Source organism: Cervus canadensis, chromosome 4, assembly GCF_019320065.1.
Source record: "Cervus canadensis isolate Bull #8, Minnesota chromosome 4, ASM1932006v1, whole genome shotgun sequence".
Lineage (NCBI taxonomy): Eukaryota > Metazoa > Chordata > Mammalia > Artiodactyla > Cervidae > Cervus > Cervus canadensis.
In genome coordinates, this window is record NC_057389.1 from 24,309,924 (window position 1) to 24,332,017 (window position 22,094).

Sequence of the window (22,094 nt, forward strand, 5' to 3'; positions counted from 1 at the left end):
TTATCAGAGAAATGCAAATAAAAACCACAATGAGGTACCATTACATGCCAGTCAGGATGGCTGCTATCCAAAAGTCTACAAGCAATAAATGCTGGAGAGGGTGTGGAGAAAAGGGAACCCTCTTACACTGTTGGTGGGAATGCAAACTAGAACAGCCACTGTGGAGAACAGTGTGGAGATTTCTTAAAAAACTGGAAATAGAACTGCCATATGACCCAGCAATCCCACTTCTGGGCATACACACCGAGGAAACCAGATCTGAAAGAGACACGTGCACCCCAATGTTCATCGCAGCACTGTTTATAATAGCCAGGGCATGGAAGCAACCTAGATGCCCATCAGCAGATGAATGGATAAGGAAGCTGTGGTACATATACACCATGGAATATTACTCAGCCATTAAAAAGAATACATTTGAATCAGTTCTAATGAGATGGATGAAACTGGAGCCCATCATACAGAGTGAAGTGAGCCAGAAAGATAAAGACCAATACAGTATACTAACACATATATATGGAATTTTAAAAGATGGTAATGATAACCCTATATGCAAAACAGAAAAAGAGACACAGGTGTACAGAACAGAATTTTGGACTCTGTGGGCGAAGGTGAGGGTGGGATGTTTCGAGAGAACAGCATTGAAACATGTATATTATCTATAGTGAAACAGATCACCAGCCCAGGATGGATGTATGAGACAAGTGCTCGGGCCTGGTGCACTGCGAAGACCCAGAGGAATTGGGTGGAGAGGGAGGTGGGAGGGGGGATCAGGATGGGGAATACATGTAAATCCATGGTTGATTCATATCAATGTATGACAAAAACCACTACAATATTGTAAAGTAATTAGCCTCCAACTAATAAAAATAAATGGAAAAAAAAAAAGAAAAGAAAACGATGCTAGCAATATGAACTTTACACTGGGGTCACAGTTAAAGAAGACGTGATCCTGTTTGTAGGAAAATGAGACACACATAATCATCACAGAAGGAGTGGCTTTTCTGAGAAACATCTTGTCTCTCTACATTAGAACAACCTCACATGTCTTAATTTTAAAATAAAACTTGGTTAGATGCATGGCAACTCTTGCTAGGCTTGGCTTCTGGCTTGGTACAATCACCCATTCTTCCTTACTGGCTAAAATTCAACCACTTCTTTAGAACAAGTTTAAGTTCTGTTTAATATGTTTTCTTAATTCCTTTAACATATGTTGATCATTTTCTTCAGAATAATTAAAGCAGTTGTTATTGTATTGCCAGAACTAGTTTATTTTGATTGAGATATATACCTTATATGGGTTTCTCAGATGGCACTAGAAGCCACCTGCCAATGCAGGAGACATGAGAGACAGGGGTTTCATCTGTGGGTCATTGATTGGGAAGATCCTCTGGAGAGGGGCATGGCAGCCCACTCCATGATTCTTGCCTGGAGAATCCCATGGACAGAGGAGCCTGGCTAGCTATAATCCATAGTATCGCAAAGAGTCAGACATGACTGAAGTGACCTAGCATGCACAGACACATATCACTTAAATACTTATATCTTACATTTTTGTCATTCATGAATAATATGAATTTTCCATGAGTTAGGGCTTCCCTGGTGGCTCAGATGGTAAAGAATATGCCTGCAATGTGGGAAAGAGACCTGGGTTCAATCTGTGGATCAAGAAGATCCCCTGGAGATGGGAATGGCTACCCACTCCAGTATGTTTGCCTGGAGAATCCCATGGACAAGGGTGCCGGGTGGGCTACAGTCCATGGTGACGCAGTCAGGTGCAGCTGAGCCACTAATACATTCACACCTTCCCTTTCACCATGAGTTTATACCCATCCACTTGAGCATTAAGAATGCTATACCCAAATTATCTCACTAGCAGTATAGCTTGCTCCCATAGATCTACACAAAATAAACTTTGTTGAAAGAATAAATTTAATAATGACTATTAAATGCAAGCTCATGCAAATAGTCACACCTTGCATTTGTCCCTTTGATTGTGGAATAGGAAAATTTGCCCTTTTGAATTATGAAGTTATACTCTAAGCCTCTGTATTTCTGGTAGTAGTTTGTATAACTTCCTTTGATTTTTTAATTTCAGAATGTTTTGTTTTTATTTAATATGTTTTCAGATCATGTTTGACCTGTATACTTTATTTCCAGGAGCTGATGAGGGACAGGGAAGCCTGGCATGCCGCAGTACATGGAGTCATAAAGAGTTGGACATGACTGAGTGACTAAACAAATATATTTTGTTAAATATATTCAATTAATCATCTTCTCTTGAAAAATATTTGAGAATGAATGAATATTCTATGTAAAATAAATTGAGACTCCTAATAAAGTAAATAATAAATTCTGTTTTATATTCTCCATAATAAAAAAGTCATAAAATTTGGAGGAAAAAAAGTTATCCACATCATAGTGCAGACCCACATGATGGGTAATGATTTACATTTTTCATAATGATTACTTTAGCAGTTTTCTATTACTATATAATACATTATGTTATAGAAATAGGAAATAATGTTTTAAGTTATAAACCATCAATTAAATTTTCAAAATTAAAAATCAGTTATCCTTGCACTCAGAAATTTAAATAAAAATTTTATGTTTTCTGAAGCTCAATCTTTGTTAACTGGTAATCCTATACTAATAAAAATATTATTTGGAATGTAACCTTAGGTATAGTTATGATGGACATAGTCTCACTGTGTAAAATAAACCATTGATCTTATATTGAGTTTTAGGGAAGAATTTCTGGGGAGGTTATTTCTTAGAGAGGCTGATACAGGTTTAGGAAAGCCTTAGAATCATGTACACGAGTAAGTTGTCAGCAGTCTTTAACCATGTCTGTTGGAGTCTCAAGAGTCAGCCAGGATTAACAACTAAACCACCACCACCATTGGAGTGTTATTGTTCAGTCACTATATCATGTATGACTGTTTACAACCATATGGACGGCAGCACTCAGGCTTCCCTGTCCTTTATTTCCTGGAGTTTGCTCAAACCCGTGTGCACTGAGTCTGTGAGGCTATCCAACCATCTCATCCTTTGTAGCCCCCTTCTCCTGCCATCAGTCTTTCCCAGCATCAGGGTCTTTTCAGTGAGTTGTCATCCAGTCAGATGGCCAAAGTATTGGAGCTTCAGCTTCAGCATTAGTCCTTCCAGTGAACATTCAGAGTTGATTTCCCTTAGGATTAACTGGTTTCATCTCTTTGCTGTCCAAGGGACTGTCAAAAGTCTTTTCCAGCACCACAATTCAAAAGCATCAATTATTTGGCACTCAGCCTTATTTATGGTCCAGCTCTCATATCATACTTGACTACTGGAAAAATCATAGCTTTGATTATAGTAAGTCTAATGTTTAATACTTATCTTTCAAAGTGTAAGACTGTCACTGGTTGACTTCCCTTGGAAGTATGCTCACGGAATTGTTGATTGATTAGAGTGGTTTAAAACCAGATTTGAGAAAGTTTAACTCAAATAAGACTGCCAGAAACTCTGGAACTATAACCCAGTATTTCCTAAATTCAAACATCAAAATTTGGATAAAAAACAAATACTGACTTCTTCAAATGTCTGTCTATGATAAACAGATTGCTTTTATTTTGAGCTTACATACTTCACTGCACCTCACATATAATATTAAACCTTATTCAGCATGAAGTGCTGTCAGTGATGCCAACTTTCATCTGATTGGTCAAAACAAAATCCAGGGCTATTTAATTATAAGAAAGTAAAAGCTAGCCCTTTATGTCCCCATGGCAAGGTCCCATTTATTATGTGAGCCAGAATAAAAAATATATTTTTGCAGACACTATAAAGTTATTTAGTTCCTATAGATGGGACCACTGTTCTCAGGTTTCTCTTTCCACATGTTAATACTCCAAAGAAGACTTGTATCCCTTTGGACTTTCTGTAAGAGAAGAGTTAACAGAAAATGTTGGAGAAAAATATACTCAATAGTGTTTGAATTAATATGTCTGCAAAACAATTAGCCTTAGCTATGATTAGAAAATGAAGGAACTATTTATCATACATGGTAAACATACACACACTCTAAAAATCCAGGAAATGATAAAAATGTCACTAATTTTAGTGGATCCATGGGATATTTTCTCTATATACTGTCACAATAAAATGTTAATGTATATTATACCTTTAAAATATCTGTGTTCTCCTTTTCCAGAGCAAAGATATGTTTTTTTTTTTTATGTTTGTATTGTCTACAAGGAATATTGTTATTTGGAACAGTAGTATAATACCAGTTGTATTATTCTTTAAGTTGTCTGTAGTAACAATAGCTGTGAGAGACAAATTATAGAGCTAGCTTTAATGGTCCTTCGTAAATTTAAGCAAGTTATTTGTGGTAATATGATCGTGATAGACTAAGTCATAAATGTATGACTTTAAACAGGAGGAAGAATATGATGAACTGCATAAAGAACAGTGTTTAAAGAAAACTGTGATAATTAGAGATTCTAATATTTAGAAAATGTTCTGACAAGTTTGGGAATAAATAGCCTTATGTATGTTCATGCAGCTACATGCCTGTTTTGAAAATCTGGTAGTCCAGGAAAATAAATATCAAACAGAATCCTGACCTCTGTAGGAAATTTCTGTCCCTCTTACTGAGATTTAAAAATATATTCTTTTTTTTTTTCCCTCAAGATTTCTTTTTTTTTTAAATTTTATTAGTTGGAGGCTAATCACTTCACAACATTTCAGTGGGTTTTGTCATACATTGATATGAATCAGCCATAGATTTACACTTATTCCCCATCCCGATCCCCCCTCCCACCTCCCTCTCCACCTGCTTCCTCTGGGTCTTCCCAGTGCACCAGGCCCGAGCACTTGTCTCATGCATCCCACCTGGGCTGGTGATCTGTTTCACCATAGATAGTATACATGCTGTTCTTTTGAAATATCGCACCCTCACATTCTCCCACAGAGTTCAAAAGTCTGTTCTGTATTTCTGTGTCTCTTTTTCTGTTTTGCATATAGGGTTATCGTTACCATCTTTCTAAATTCCATATATATGTGTTAGTATGCTGTAATGTTCTTTATCTTTCTGGCTTACTTCACTCTGTATAAGGGGCTCCAGTTTCACCCATCTCATTAGGACTGATTCAAATGAATTCTTTTTAACGGCTGTGTAATATTCCATGGTGTATATGTACCACAGCTTCCTTATCCATTCATCTGCTGATGGGCATCTAGGTTGCTTCCATGTCCTGGCTATTATAAACAGTGCTGCGATGAACATTGGGGTGCACGTGTCTCTTTCAGATCTGGTTTCCTCGGTGTGTATGCCCAGAAGTGGGATTGCTGGGTCACATGGCAGTTCTATTTCCAGTTTTTTAACAAATCTCCACACTGTTTTCCATAGCGGCTGTACTAGTTTGCATTCCCACCAACAGTGTAAGAGGGTTCCCTTAGGCCTGAACTTGATTCTGTTGTTTAGTTGCTAAGTCATATCTAACACTTTGTGACATGCCAGGCTTCTCTGTCCATGGGATTTCTCAGGCAAGAATATTAGAGTGGGTTGCCATTTACTTCCTGACCCAGAAGAGAACAGGATTTTCCTGTCCAAGAGATTGAATCCATATTTCCTGCATTGGCAGGTGGGTTCTTTACCACTGAACCACCAGGGAAGCCCAAATTTGATTCTATACTTGGTTTTAAATTTACAGCATGTAGGACTGCATTCTCGTAAAACACTAAAAGTGCTTAAAATTAGTAAAATATATTAAAATTGAATAATTGGAGGTGATGAAAATAAAAAAAAATAATGGAGGTATAAATTGCATCAAATTGTTATGCTAAACAAAAACCAACTAGACTCAGGTGCACTTCTGAAAATTATGATTGGTGAATATATTAATTCAGCTGAAATATAAGATTAAGTTGTTTTGCAGCTGTATGTATTTCATTCATAGAAGTCTTTTTAATTCCTAAATACAGTTAGAATTTCTTAACATAAACGGGAATTTGAAAATGTATCCTATGAAAAAAAGAAATGCTGTTTCCTTAGCAACAAAAATTATGTTCAGAAAACAGTTTAACATATAATAGCCTTATTTCATTTGCTGTCATGCTCATCAGAACTGCATGCTTGAAAAGCTAAATTAGGAAACCTAATTAGAAGAAAGCTGAAATAAAATTTTTTTATTCTTACAAAATAACTAGGAAAAATGTGGCATATTTGTGTGATGAAACTACTGAGCAGCTCCTTGATAGAGGGTGCATTACTCTTTTTGAAAAACATGATGTAAGCATATAATAGTCTGTAGCTAACCCATAGAATATAAAGTTAAAATTTAAAGTAGTTTTTTAAAATTTAAAAAACTAGAAGACCTTTCTTCTAGAAGCCTAAATTTTGCTTTGTTTCAATTCATCCAAATTCATGGGTTAATTATGCCCAGAAATCTCCAAGTATGTGGTCTTTGACCAAATTTGCAAGCCTATATTTGATTCAAATATACTAAATATTCAGTTCTAGAGAATTTAAAATTATATCTGTACTTATTATGAATAGAAAACTTAGCTATTTATACTTAACTATGTATTGGTAGCTTTTTATACTGAAAGTGTTTTAAATGATAAAAATGTAAAACTCTATCAATGATTGTCAATAACAGTTCTTATCTCTCAGGTGTATACTTTATATATAATAACTACACTTATTCATCGCTTACCTTTGGAAGGGACTGTCTTAACATTTCAAGAATATTGGATTATGACATGCTTTTTGGGAAAGGTAACAATACTTTTTATCTTCCAAAATTCAGAATTTAGTGAGAAATAAGATATAAGCCAAACAAGTGGAGAACAAATGTCACTGTATTACTGATAAAGCTAATTAAATGATGTGACTTTGTGAGTAGTGAAGAGGGCTAACTGTTGTGTCTATAATTAGACAACTTTATTCACTTATCACTTGCACAGATGGACAAATATAAGGATTTCTTGAAGATATGGAGCTTACCATATGTCTAAGAGCAGAGAATGCATTCTATTTAAAGACAGCAAGGACATCTGAAAATGGAAATGTAAAGGAACTTAAAGTGACATGGTGAGTGTCTTCTCCCAAATTCACCTATCAGGTATATTACTCCTAAGAGAAAGTTAAATTGTTCTTACATCACAGAATCCTTGCTTCTGGGGAATAGGGTGGAAAATCTTTTCCTTTATGCAGTCAAATGTAGGATATCTCTCTTCTAACATTAAAAACTAATCAATTTACACATCACCCTGTGCAGACTATGTATCTGTAGGTATGAGTTTTCTGTTAACCAAATGAATGCATTTCAATGTTTAGGCATTATTTTCCAAATGCATCCTTATGTTACTGTGATTAATGCATATAGACACCTTTAAATGTATTACTAAATTTGTAGAAAATTTCAACATTGTACATTTTTCTCAATCAATAGACACTTGAAGTATAATAGCTATCATTCCAAGGTTCATACCACTTTGCAGCATTAAAATGGGTTTGTCATAACAAAGAGGATTGGAACAAAAAATAATCTGTTACTGTGGTTAAGAGCATAGGGTTTTGGAAAGCTAGATATTCATGATTTCAGTTCAACTCATCTATTATTTAACTCTTTGCCCTTGGTTTTTCCGTCTTCATGAAGATGTTACAAGAATTGATGTATATGAAAAATCAATCTAGGAGGCAGCTCTTCTTCTGAAAAAGGATTCCAGTTAATCTAGTAAAATATTTTAAAATACATCTTAACTTTTGACACTTTTAAGATTGCCATTATAGTTGATGTAAATTCATTAAAAATGTTAAATGATACTATTTATCATAAAAACCTCTTTCCTCTTTCATTTATACTGTAGTATACATTGTAATACCTTTGACTTTCTTTTTTCCTACTGAGACTTTAGTTCTGAATGTCTGAGAAGCCAGAGATGAACTAACCATAAAAGTTTTTATAATTTTATGTCAACTATAAGCTTCTAGACTGATTATACCTGCCTTAATTATTAATATATTGCTCAGCAAAGTTAACAGTGCTGACTCATTGCTGGTGTCCAAAAATAATATAGATGAATGAATACATTAAAAATGATCATGTTATCAATTGTGAGATTTGATTTTTTGGATAGTAATTTAAAATTGTTAAAATTGATTCATGACAAAGGATGAGAGGACTTCCCCAACAGAAATATGTTCAGCTGGAGAATGCTCTTCAAGAGAGGTTTTAATTTAATATCTCTGAGAGAATAAAGGGTAACTGTGTACATTGAATTATTATTACCATCATAGTAGAGGAGGTATAACTGTGTCTAAGGAAATGAATAATAGAGGTATTGAAAAAATAAACATGCAGTCTTATCATAGGAAATAATTCACTGAGTAATAAAATTAACATGAAATTTGAACTTAAGAAGTATCATCTCAAGATCTGGCATTATGAGATCACATATAGCTAAAAATTCAACAAGAATAAAAACTAGGCATTTAAAGTAAATTCTCCAAGAGATTTTACTAAATTTTAATGGGATCTAATGTTAAAATTATGAAAATACCATTCTATATGAAAATTTTTTAAGCAAGGACAGAATTATTTTTAAATGCACAAAGGAAAAATGAATTGATCTAAACACACAGTTAAACTTTCAGGCTACTCAGTCTGGTCAAGAACAAGAATGACACTTTTCCTGCATAAACACTAACAGAGATGAGAAAATAATGTGGAAATGTTAAAGTGGAAAATGTTAGAGAGAAAATATCTGATAAGGTAGTTAACTAATTTTGTTAGTAGTCTATCTCTCTGAAGATAATGAAAGCAACTATCACTTCTCTAGATTTAATTATGATTCTGTTTGTTCCTCTGTTTAGTCTCTCCTCCCAGTCTCAGGAGTGAATTATGACAGGTCCAAGACAGTCTTTGTTGCTCCTTTTCTCTTGTTGGTGAATGTAAGTGTGGCTATATGGCACATTTCTGGATAATTAAATGTGAGGTGAAGTCAGTACTTAATGCTTCTCTAAAGGTCTTTCTTTGACCTGGTGATAAAAATACTTGATAAAGAAAACTTAGACAATGAATCCTTTGGATCTTCAATCAAATGAAAACACATCTGGAAAGAATTAAAACATGAGAATGTGGTACCTAGAGAATGTGGTAGCCACTGTTTAAAAATAACAGCATCTTAATTGAGGATGAGTCCAGTGACCTGAAAATGATAGCACAGAAATATATAAAGAATTTGTGTCTTTGAAAACATTTTAAATACCAATTGTTAATCACTTACTCTTTGATTTGATTGTTATGAAGTAAAAATAGACACATGCACACATATACCACTTCTTTCAAGCTAATTGGATCAATTGCAGAGTTTTCTTTTATTTGGAACACATAGCATTTGAAAAAAATAACCAGTGAAAACCAACTTTGAAGATGTAAAGGATGTAGAAATTTACTTGAACAAAAAGTTCATTTCAGCACAAATTTCATGATACTTGAAAGTATGGTGAAATGACAGACATGTAAATATTACATATATTTCATATTTGTGAACATGTATAAACACATGTATATCATATGTACAAAACCTGATGTGTGTCTAGATAGATAAACACTTACCATCATGTGGAAAACATTTATTCAGAATAAAAAATAAAATATCTAAGCCCTCTTAATAAAAAGAAAAATCAAAGCAATATGTAATGTAAGCTTTAGGAATATAAATATAAACGCTTGCGGAAAATGTATTTTGTTTCTGTTAATTTGAACTATAAGAAATTTCTCAGATTGGTGTCTGATACAGGGATCAAATAAGAGCTGAATCTGAAGAAATATTAATATATTCCAAGAGTATCCATTTGGATTCTTAGAGATAAAATATACCACTGAGATATAGACTTTTCATTTTTCATTTGTTAATAACATGGTTGTATAAAATGAATAAAAGAAAAAAGAGGACATGCCATTACATTCTACTTTAACCATATATCTGTTTTAATATGTTAATATAATATCTAAATTAATAACCAGAGAAGATAATAAAAACTGAATTTTGCAAAATAACTTTAACACTTGATTTGCAGAATGCTTAAAAATGATTTTAAAGTAGTGTATGTTTGTGTACATGTACATTTTCATCTTAGGAGTAAGTGCATTTGAAAATAATTTTTGTGTTTATAAATTATTTCCTAGTGTCTTAACTTTGACTAGTGATCCATGTACAGGATTATGTATCTATAATTATATAAATAAGTTTAGCATATTACCATATAATTTTATTTTGGAAACTTAATTATAGTGGATTGATTGTTTAAGAAAAGTTATGAGGGTGAAAATGATGGAAATTCGATATTTAAAGCGTAGTGAAAAGCCCCACACTGTTGAGTTTCATAGCAGTATAAATTAAATCAAAGGAAAAAAACAACATATTTTAGATAACAATCACAATTAGGTCAAGCTTACTCTTGAATTTAATAACTTTCATGAAGAAATCAGATAAGATCCCAAGTTCTCTTAACTCAGAAGTACTTAATTTAAATTTACCTGAACTTAATTTAAGGTGTAATTTGAATTATTAGTCCAGTATGGTTGGCATTAGCTACATATGGCTATAAAACACTTAAAATGTGAATAGTGTAAATTGAGACAGCCTCTAAGTGAAAATATTGATTTAAAAATTTAGTGTGAAGAACAAATAATATATAAAATATATGATTAGTACTTCTGTTTATATTTTATCTATTCATGAAACACATATATAAATATACTTCTTTTATGTGTGCATTTTACATACATGTTGAGGTAGTATTTAAACATTGGATTATGTTGACTATTATTAAAATGGATATCAATGTTTTTTTAAATGTTGCTTCATACATAAATATGATTTTGATAAATTACAAATATGTAAAATTTACACATGTGGCTCAGTTTGTGTATCACATTATATTTTTGTTGAATAGCAATATTGTAGATAGTCTCCTGGGCTTCCTGGGTGGCTCAGTGGTAAAGAATCTGCCTGCAGTGCAGGAGACCTGGAGACGCAGATTCCATCCCTGGGTTGGGAAGATCCTCTGGAAAAGGAAATGGCAACCTACTCAAGTTGTCTTGTCTGGAAAATCCCATGGACAGAGGAGCCTTGTAGGCTACAGTCCACAGGGTCGCAAAAGAGTCAAGCATGACTGAGTGACTAAACAACATCAACAGGTAGTCTCCTATCTAAAATGACTTTTAGAGCAGAGATGCACAGGCAAGATAATGACTTCTCCAAAGCTGTCCATGTTCTAAACCCTAGAAACAGTGACTATGGCAAAGGGATTTTGAAGATGTTAGTAATGTTAAGGATCTTGATAACTCTTGATTATCAGGGAGATCTCAATATAATGATGTGAGTCCATGGAAGGAAGAAAACAGAAGTATTAGTAGACTGCTTGGTATGTCGTAATTAGCTACAGTAGTTATAGAAATCTAATATAAGAGAAAAAGTTGGCCCTCTTTTTGCTTTCCTAATATTCAGATATTCATTGGCAGCCTCTTATAATACTTGACTTTTAGTTACATCTTATTCAATACCTTTTAATATAAAAACCTCAAATTTACAGTGCAGGTTATTCAACAAAAAGAACAAAGAGTAGTAAGAGAAGAAAGAAAAGGTAAAGGGGTAGAAGAGGAAAAGGAAGGAGCGGGAGAACAGGAAGGGGAAGAAGGAGATGTGAAGTAAGGAAAGAAAGAAGATAAGGAAAAAAGAAGAGAGGAGAGGAAGGATGGAAGAATAGATTAAGCAGAGAAAATAAATCTTACACTAGAACAAGAATACAGTACTATCCAGAAATAAATCTCAACATTATATGAGGTTTAAACTAGACTGAGTTTTTAAAAAATATCCAACTTCAATCGAGTAAATTACTTTTAACTATACATTTGCATTCTCTAGTATTCTTGCCTGGGAAACCCCAAGGACAGGGGAGCATGGTGGCTACAGTCCATGGGGCTGCAAAGAGTCAGCCACAACTTATAGACTACACACATACATAAAATTGTATTATTACCATGATGTGTAATACTCTTTCTGTCTTACCTTTAGGAAAGTATATGTTACACATATTTTACCTGACTCACTTCAGTCACTCAGGTGGTTCCGACTCTTTGCAACCCCATGGAATGCAGCATGCCAGGCTTCCCTGTCCATGACCAATTTCCAGAGATTACTCAAATTGATGTCTATGGAGTCAGTGATGCCATCCAACAATTGCATCCTCTATCATTCCCTCCTCCTCCCACCTCAATCTTTCCCAGCATCAGAGTCTTTTCCAATGACTACACTCTTCACAATAAGTGCCCAAAATATTGGAGTTTCAGCTTCAGCATCACCCTTCTAATGAATATTCAAAACTGATTTCCTTTAGGATGGACATGTTGGATCTCCTTACAGTCCAACAGACTCTCAAGAGTCTTCTCCAACACCACAGTTCAAAAGCATCAATTTTTGGTGTTCAGCTTTCTTTATAGTCCAATTCTCACATCCATATATGACTACTGGAAAAACCATAGCTTTGACTAGACAGACTTTTGTTGGCAAAGTAATGTCTCTGCTTTTTAATATGCTGTCAATGTTGGTCATAGCTTTTCTTCTAAGGAGTGAGCGTCTCTTAATTTCATGGCTGCAGTCATCATCTGCAGTGATTTTGGAGCCCAAGAAAATAAAGTCTGTCACTGTTTCTACTGTGTCCCCATCTATTTGCCATGAAGTGATGGGACCAGGTGCCATGATCTTAGTTTTCTGAGTGTTTATAGCTTTAAGCCAACTTTTTCACTCCTCTTTCACTTTCATAAAGAGGCTCTTTAGTTCTTCTTTGCCTTCTGCCATAAGGGTGGTGTCATCCGCAAAACTGAGGTTATTGATATTTCTCCCAGCAGACTTGATGTCAGCTTGTGCTTCATCCAGCCCAGCATTTTGGATGATGTACTCTACATATACATTAAATAAGTGGTGTGACAGTATACAGCCTTGAGGTACTCCTTTCCCGATTTGGAACCAGTCTGTTGTTCCATGTCCAGTTCTAACTATTGCTTCTTGACCTGAATGCAGTTTTCTCAGGAGGCAGGTCAGGTGGTCTGGTATTCCCATCTCTTTCAGAATTTTTCACAGTTTGCTGTGATCCACACAGTCAAAGGTTTTGGCATAGTCAATAAAGCAGATAGATGTTTTCCTGGAACTCTCTTGCTTTTTCGATCACCCAGCAGATGTTGCCAATTTGATCTCTGGTTCCTCTGCCTTTTCTAAAACCAGCTTGAACATCTGAAAGTTCACGGTTCATGTACTGTTGAAGCCTGATTTGGAGAATTTTGAGCATTACTTTGCTAGGGTGTGAGAAGAGTGCAAATGTGCAGTAGTTTGAACATTCTTTGGCATTGCCTTTCTTTGGGATTGGAATGAAAACTGGCCTTTTCCAATCATGTGGCCACTGCTGAGTTTTCCAAATTTGCTGGCATATTGAGTGCCTCACTTTCACAGCATCATCTTTTAGGATTTGAAATAGCTCAGTTGGAATTCCATTGCCTCCCCTAACTTTGTTCATACTTAATGCTTCCTAAGGCCCACATTCCAGGATGTCTGGCTCTAGGTGAGTGATCACACCATCATGGTTATCTGGGTCATGAAGATCTTTTTGTTTAGTTTTTCTGTGTATTCTTGCCACCTCTTCCTAATATCTTCTGCTTCTGTTATGTCCATATTTCTGTCCTTTACTGTGCCCATCTTTCCATGAAATGTTCCCTTGGTGTCTCTAATTTTCTTGAAGAGATCTCTAGTCTTTCCCATTCTATTGTTTTACTCTATTTCTTTGCACTGATCACTGAGGAAGGCTCTCATCTCTCCTTGCTATTCTTTGGAACTCTGCATTCAAATGGGAATATCTTTCCTTTTCTCATTTGCCTTTAGCTTCTCTTCTTCTTTTAATCTATTTTTAAGCCCTCCTCAGACAACTATTTTGCCTTTTTGCATTTCTTTTTCTTGGAGACGGTCTTGATCCCTGTCTCCTGTACAATGTCACAAACCTCCATCCCTAGTTCCTCAGGTACTCTGTCTATCAAATCTATCTATTCCCTTGAATCTATTTGTCACTTCCACTGTATAATCATAAGCGATTTAATTTAGGTTATACCCAAATTGTCTAGTGGATTTTCCTACTTTCTTCAATTTGAGTCTGAATGTGGCAATGAGGAGTTCATGTTCTGAGCCACAGTCAGCTCCCAATTGTTTTTGCTTACTCTGTAGAGCTTCTCCATCTTTTGCTGCAAAGAATGTAATCAATCTGATTTTGGTATTGACCATCTGGTGATGTCTATGTGCAGAGTCTTCTCTTGTGTTTTTGTAAGAAGGTGTTTGCTATGACCAGTGTGTTCTTTTAGCAAAACTCTGTTAGTCTTTGCCCTGTTTCATTTTGTACTCCAAGGCCAAATTTTCCTGTTACTCCAGTATCTCTTGACTTCCTACTTTTGCATTCTAGTCCCCTATAACGAAAAGGACATCTTTTTAGGGTGTTAGTTCTAGAAGGTTTCATAGGTCTTCATAGAACCTTTCAACTTCAGCTTCTTCAGCATTGCTGGTTAGGGCATAGACTTGGATTACCGTGATATTGAATGGTTTGCCTTGGAAATGAACAGATATCATTTTGTTGTTTTTGAGATTGCACCCAAGTACTGCATTTCAGACTCTTTTGTTGACTATGAGAGCTACTCCATTTCTTCTAAGGGATTCCTGCCCACATTAGTAGATATAATGGTCATCTGAGTTAAATTCACCCATTCCAGTCCATTTTAGTTCGCTGATTCCTAAAATGTCAATGTTCACTCTTGCCATCTCCTGTCTCACTTCCAATTTACCCTGAATCATGGGCCTAGCATTCCAGAATCATGGGCCTAGCATTCCAGGTTCTTATGCAATGTTGTTCTTTACAGCATTGGACTTTATTTACATCACCAGTCACATCCACACTTGGATGTGGTTTTTGCTTTGGCCCCGTCTCTTCATTTTTCTGGAGTTATTTCTCCACTGATCTCCAGTAGCATATTGGGAACCTACCGAACTGGGGAGTTCATCTTTCAGTGTCCTATCTTTTTGCCTTTTCATACTGTTCATGAGGTTCTCAAGGCAAGAATACTGAAGTGGTTTGCCATTCCCTTTTCCAGTGGACCACATTTATCAGAACCCTCCACCATGACCCGTCAGTTTTGGGTGGGGCTATGCAGTATGGCTCATGGTTTCATTGAGTTAGACAAGGCTGTGGTCCACTGATCAGTTTGATTAGTTTTCTGTGACTGTGGTTTTCATTCTCTCTGCCCTCTGTTGGAGAAGGATAAGAGGCTTATGGAAGTTTCCAGATGGGAGAGATGGACTTAGGGGGAAACTGGGTCTTATTCTGATGGTAAATCTTTAATCCAATTTTCTGTTGATGGGCAGGGTTGTGTTCCCTCCCTGTTGTTTGACCTGAGGCCAAAGTATGGTGGAGGTGATGAAGATAATAGGAGATTCCACAAGGTGAGATAACTTTCCTTCCAAAGGTCTCCTGTAGGCACTGCTGCGCCCAGTGCCCCTGACCCTGTAGCAGGCCACTGCCGACCCACGCCTCTGCCAGAGACTCCTGGACACACTGGCAAGTCTGGGTCAGTCTCTTGTGGGGTCACTGCTCCTTTCTCCTGGGTCCTGGCATGCACAAGATTTTGTGTATACCCTCTAAGAGTCTGTTTCCCCAGTCCTGTGTAAGTTCTGGCAGCTCCATGGTGGGGTTAATGGTGTCTTTGTCCAAAAGAGCTTATGCCATACCCAGGTCTGCTTCACCCAGAGCCCTGACTAGAGACTTTAATCATTTTACCTGACTAGAGACTTTAAAAACTTCTGTGCTTAACACACATGATTTATATTCATTTTAAAAAGTTATTGGTCTATCTCTTTAATTAGATTGTACTCATCTGATAAGCAAGACCTATATTCAGGTCCTCTTTGGAGTCTCCCCAGCACTCACGGAGCTCATTGGAAAAAAAACAATGAAGAAAACCTGTAACCAACTCTAAATGCAAGTATAGTTATATTTAATTAGACTGTGAAAAGGATATTATGCCTAAAATCATATGTGCAACTACCACCTTAAAAGACAATATACCACACTGATTAAGCAATAGCAAATTTTTCTTCAAGTATAAGAATCCAGAGTAGCTAAACATCCATTGGCCAGCAAATTAAACACCATTTAATAATTACGTGACTTACTCTTTTAATTATTTTTGATAATACCTCCACAAAATCAGAGCTAGAAAACATGTACACAAAATTCAAACTGGTAAGCCTTAAAATAAAACAGAAAATTTAGTGTATTGGAAGCAAATCTGATTCATGTCAGTGATAACATTCTCCAAGATTCCTACTGCTAAATTTAAAAAAATGTGGGGGATGGGTAGAGGTAGGGTATGAAGAAGAAAATGTGATGGCAGAGGCAAAGAGGAGATAGATTATTACTAAAGAAAGAAGGCTTTTTGTTTGTTTGTTTGAAATAGAAGATTGGCACAGAGTGTGAAAATATTTGAAATTTTATTTTTCAATTTTAATTATTCATGAAATTTCACAGATAGATATATATGTAACTAATTTGTATTGCTTTGCCCAGAATTTTCCTGGTTTTAGCACTATAATTTACTCATCCCAGGAATCTGCTCAATCTCAGGCCTACTGGAATCTTGCTTCTCACATACAAACATACACATATGTTCTCAGAAGCACACATGTATATATTCCTATTCAGATAACACACGACTACCATGACTATTCACATTATTTGTATTGATATTGGCTTGTGGTTTAAATATGACAGTCCTACCAATATGTGCATTAGGATATAATAGGCAATCTCTCCCCATCACCTTCCTCAGACCTGTCTGATTACCGTGTATCTTCTTGCTACACTGATAAAATGTGCAACTGGTGATTAGCAAGACAGACTTGTTGGATCCCAGGATGAAAGTATCACTTTTAGTGAAAGTATCAGTTGGCTACTTGAATTTAGATGAGATAATTCTATGCTTGGTTGCCTTGAAACAGGAACAGAGTATATATCAATTGCTTTAACTTACTTAGCTTCTTTTTTGTCTTTCATTGGATAATTATTAAAGGGGCAAGACTGTGACTCATTCAAAGACAGTCTAATTTTTCTTCCTGAAATTTGATTATTATGCTTGAGAAAAATAGGTACAGCAAACAGAGCTGATACATTCTAGAGTAGGTGCCTGGGGACTTTTCTGTTCATTACTATTACCTGGACACCCAGAAGTGTACCAGGTATTTTTCTTACTGATGTCTAGCAATCAAACATTTATTTCCCTTTCAACTACTGGAATTTTTTAGAAAAAAAAAATATTATCCTGTGTGGACACTCAGTGAGAGACTCTGGAATTGGGAAGACAATGCACTTCTGGTTCTATTTAGGTAAATCACAGTTTTCTTATACTTTGGAAAGTGATTAACCAGTCACTTAACTTCAAATTGTCTTAAGGTAAACAAATACAAATTGAAGTTTGTAAGCAATCTTTGCAAATCTTTCCTTTCTTCTGATTGCTTACTTAGTGATGTTACCTTAACTATAGTTTCATTTTGCATAATTGATATTCAGTCATCAATATTTGATATTGTTTTATTGATAATATTGAGAATCTTGATTTTCTCAGTCCAGGATTTTTTCAATTAATTTTAATTTACTTTTACATCAGTGTAAAATTTTAATTTTACTTTTACATCATTACAGTTGGCTCACTATGATTATCAATGTTCTAACCTTTACATTCTTATCTCATGCCATTTGATTTTTGTATTGAATTAGATTTCTATCTCCAGTCTGAGCTTCCTCCCTGAACACCATACATTTATATCATACTGTCTACTCTATGGGCTCCCCAGGTAAAGAATTTGCCTGCCAATGCAGGAGATTCAGGAGACGTGGGTTTGATCCCTGAATCAGGAAGATTCCCCTGGAGGAGGAAATGGCAATCTGCTCCAATATTCTTTTCTGGAAAATTCCATGGACAGAAGTGTGTGGTAAACTGCAGTCCATCAGGTCACATAAATTGGACATGACTGAGCACGCTAACAGGCATGCCTACTCTATATCTCCACTTTAATTCCTAACAGGTATTTCAAAATTAGTGTCCCAAACTGAACTCTTGAGATTGATGCCCAATCTGATTTCTTTTACATTACTCTTCATTGCAATAAAAGAAAATTCAGTTTTTCTAGGTGCTTATGAAAAAGGAAAACCATGTGGGAATGATTATTGACTAATGTATTTTTTCCCATTTAAGCCAACATCAAATTCAGTGGCCTTTAACTACAAACCATGTTAAGAATTTGACCATTTCTCAAGACGTTTACCACTACCATTTTGGTAAATAAACCATCATGTCTTATCTGAATAATTGAAAAATCTCCTTACTTGTCTCTCCACCTCTGTCCTTGCCCATAATAGACTAGTCTATTTCCTGCAAAACAGAGAGCATTATCCTTGAATTTTTAAAACATAAATTATTGCATATTACATCTATTAAATGTCTTCCACTACTTCCCTCTTACTCAGAATAAAACCTAAGTTTCTTACAAGTTATGTATCTATTAATGACTTTCCATTTCACAAATATAGAATTCATTTCTTGCCACTGCTCTGTATTTTGTTTCCAAAGTCATCAGGGTTCCTTGCTGGCCATTTAAATCCCACTCCCACTCCTGCCTCAGAAACTTTCACATCGTGTTCATTCTGCCTTGATTGCTCCTTCACAAACTTCCTGTGATTTGAATTCTTACTTCCTCCAAGAGTATTTTCCTCTCACTTATCAATAGGCTACTTTCTCTAAAACCTGAGCACTTTCTATATCACCTATCCTGCTTTTTGTTCCATTTTGCAGGTAGCATCTTATTTCACTATCTCATAAAATCTAAATGCAATAAATTAACAATTTTTTATAATTTTGTTCTCTACCAAAAAGGAAAGAAAAAGAATCCATTAGAAATGTAAGGGTCACTGATTATAATATTTTTTAATTTAAAAATATGTTTTCCTTTTTATTCTTTGTCTCTTCCATAAGCAGGTATGCTTCATGAAGGAAAGGGAATTTGTTTTGTTTTGCTATAGTATCTCTAGTGTCTATAAATAGGGACTGTTTTCGAATGGGTAATTCAAATTTCTGCCAAAATCATTTGCTTCTTCCTTTATATACCTATTGAGTAAAGGATTCTTAAGGGAATAAAAGAGCATGCTTTGCAGCAAACATTAATTTATCAGCAGATAAGATTTTTAAAATGGCTTTCGAAGCCCTTGGTTTTAATAAATTCTCAGAGAAAAACCCAAGATATGAGCATAGGCTCAGGGTTTAATCAAGCAATGAAAACTAGAACCTGAGTAAGCCATTGCTTTTACACATTTTGCAATCCTTCACAGATTGCTTTGGCTTTATTTTACTTTCACTCTCTTGGTGGACAGGAAGAGCACCAGTAGCATCTACTGGTGAGTATTTGAGCATCTACTCATGCCCATCCTTGATTGTCACAGACAATGTGGTACTGTGTCACAGCTTTATAAAATTAAAAAAAAATTCATAACAGAAAGATTGGTGGGATAAGCTATAGTTCCTATTGTTGCTGCAGTGCTCAAGGCCCTAATAGTCATCTACCTCCTTAGCACTCATGCTAAACTTTTCTTTCTAGATTATCATTTAAGTTGGTGTTGGTACTTGCCCAAAAGGGAACCAAGGCCTTCATTCCTGAGGAATTTTAACTTTTTGTTCTGTGAAAATATTCTTTTTTAAGAGATTTGGTAAATTTCTTGCTTCGTATTAGATTGTGGTTGCTGAAATTACATATTCATAATCTATACACAACAGTGAATCACTAAGAGGTGCCTCAGTCAATCCACTTGTACTCTAGATTTAATACTCTAATTATGTCACATTGATCAGATCTACTTAGGATGACATGACCAGTTATTTTTCAAGTAACTCTTTAAATTTGCCTAGCAAGGGACTCCTAAATTATTCAGGTGGCACCTGTAGATCTACACATAGTTAAGCCATTCAACTGAGAAGGCAATGGCATCCCACTCCAGTACTGTTGCCTGAAAAATCCCATGGATGGAGGAGCCTGGTAGGCTGCCGTCCACGGGGTTGCTAAGAATCAGACACGACTGAGCGACTTCACTTCCACTTTTCACTTTCATGCATTGGAGAAGGAAATGACAACACACTCCAATGTTCTTGCCTGGAGAATCCCAGGGACAGGGGAACCTGGTGGGCTGCCGTCTATGGGGTCGCAGAGTCGGACACGACTGAAGTGACTTAGCAGCAGCAGCAGCAAGCCATTCAAGGCAGATTTCCACCCCTTCAGGAAACATTTGGCTTCTAATCCTTCCATCTAAAGTTGTAGGGATGGGAAGTACAAACCTCTAAAAGCATCTTCATAGTGATGGAGAAAGAGGCCATTCCTACTTCTAACCTCTGTTCCCTGAATCTATGCATTCCACCCATTGGGGACACATTATTTGATGGCTGTCAATGCAACATATGCACTTCCTACATGGGAAAGAATCTTGCTGCCAATGCAGGAGATGCAGGTTTGATGCCTGGGCCAGGAAGATACCCTGGGGAAGGAAATGGCAACCCACTCCAGTATTCTTGCCTGGGAAATCACATGGACAGAGGATGTTGGTGGGCTACAGTCCACAGGTCACAAAAAGAGTCAGACATGACTTAGTGACCAAACAACAAAACAACAACAAAAAGTATATTCTATATATAGAAACACAGACTGGCTGGGGCTCATCCCTAAGCTGGAACGCTAGTTGCATCAAAGGAATAATTCTAACTCTTTGTTAGGATAGCAATGTCCAGGTGATTTGTTATATGATATGACCAAATGATATTTTAATTACATATCTGATGTCACAAATCCTATGATGAAAAGTGAGTCCCTTGATCTAAGGTGATGTTGTAAGTGATAACATATTATAAATCAGATATTGTGTGAGCATATAGTAGTGGTTCTGGCCAAGGACCAGTTGCTGGTTAATATCAATATCTGGCATATGTATTATCTCTCCATAAGGGTATTGTGCCTCCTCTCTTGAGTAGAAATTATCCAGTTTAATCAACTTGTTCAAAGGGGCAGCTTAGTCTCCTCAAGCTTGGGCCACATGCCAAGGGCTTAGTTTCAGTATCTGTATTTGACTGCTCATTAAGCAACAGCAATAGATAGATGAGTCCTAGCACTGGGCCTGTCAGAACCTACATCTTGCCATCAGATTACTATAGCCATTGGTCCCTTATGATCCTACTGGTGATAGAAAAAAAGAGAACAGAATAGTTAGCTTTCACTGAGAAAGTCATTCTGTATTTTTGGTTGTTTAGTACCTTATATGTGGAGGATGTGAGAGATGATGATTCATATATTTTCTATCTGTTTTTATGAATGCCTTTTCACCTTGTATCCAATATTCCAAATCCAACCAAAGTTTCCAGGATTCTATGTACATTCTTATATAATACCATGCCTATTTTCACATAAAATTTAGAACTCTGAATACTGCTTAAATGTCCATTCATTGGAATAATTCTCTTTAACCACTGTCTTTAAGGCCAAACTATGTTATGGTAGCCTTCAGTTACTGTTTCATTAACATATTGATCTGAATCATCTCTGAACAAAGCCTTCACATTTTCCTCTTCTGTCAGCTGGTCATAGCAATCATCTCCACTCTCAACAAAGTTATAGATGTGAACTTAGGGAGAGGTGTCAGGTCAGTAAATAAAAGTATTGAATGACAAGTGGCAAAGAGATCTAGAGCTCTTCTTGTGCTCTTTATACTGCATTAGACCTGAATTCAGATATATCAATCGTATTTTATGATACGGTGGATCGGACACTACCTACTTCATGATATGTATGTCTGGTGATACAGACACTTGATATACCAAGTTTCCTTTTCAATAATTTCTTCTGTAAGTAGACAAGAAGACACAAGTGGGTCTTATTGAGATTCTCCCACAAGGGATTTCCAGAGGCTCAGCATACTAGATTTGATT